Genomic DNA, 917 nt, shown 5'->3' with positions numbered 1-917 from the left:
TTAAAAAAAATGGAATAAAAGTTCCTACACTCAAAGAGTTTCCAGTCTGGCTTGGAAGCTCAGATAACACAACTGAAAAAGGTAAATAAACAAATAAGGTAGTTTCGGGTTAGCAAAAGATACGCAGACCTTGAAAGGAAGTCGATCTCTGCCAGCCAGGCTGGGAGAAAAGGCTTGGTGGCCAGGAAGATGCAGGCAGTGCCTTGGAGAACAAGTGAGATCAGGGTGGGCAGGGCCAGAAGTGGGATGAGAGAGCGAACAGATCATGCGGGTAGGCATGGAGGAAGCTTTGCCAGGGGTGCAGAAGCGGAAGGAGCTGGCTGTGCAGGTTGGGTAAGACAGCAGAGGCCTTGAATGGTGGCCTGAGAGGTCACTGCTGTCCCTTGGCCAAGGGAAGATGCAGGGTTTGTGTGCAGGGCAGGGATCTTCCAGCTGTGTTTTAGGAGCTCTCGACTGGGGCTGGCACTAAATATCATTGATGGAAGGAGCAGGGTCCTGCGTAGGTGTTTATCTGAGCATGGTGTGTTCTGTAAGGATGACTGCAGCCTCCGAATCCAGGTAGAAAAATACAGCTAAGCAAAGGCGCTGAAAGCATTCTATTTTACAGCAAATAGTGTCACATGAAAAATCTCTTAGTTTCTTGATGTTTCCACTTTCTAGATCAGGCAATCTTCGGTCTCCAGTGTGTCCTTCTCCACTGTGCAGGGTGCGACAGCCAGCCAGGGCAGGAACTCCTGCTCACACTCGTGGGAAAGGCTGCCTCTTCCTGTCCCTCCCTCACATCAGACAGTTGTTGGCTGGCAGCGGGTAGAATGCCACTTCACGAAATCGTGGCACTGTTCATGCCAAATGACTATCTTCCCAAAGCTCTTTCATGGTTCCGGGAGAGGAAACATGAAATAGGAAAAAAAAAAAAA

This window comes from Fukomys damarensis, unplaced genomic scaffold (assembly GCF_012274545.1).
Source record: "Fukomys damarensis isolate Sample0158 unplaced genomic scaffold, DMR_v1.0_HiC HiC_scaffold_18, whole genome shotgun sequence".
Taxonomy (NCBI): domain Eukaryota; kingdom Metazoa; phylum Chordata; class Mammalia; order Rodentia; family Bathyergidae; genus Fukomys; species Fukomys damarensis.
The sequence above is the reverse complement of the archived record's forward strand: the minus strand, read 5'-3'. Positions refer to the sequence as shown.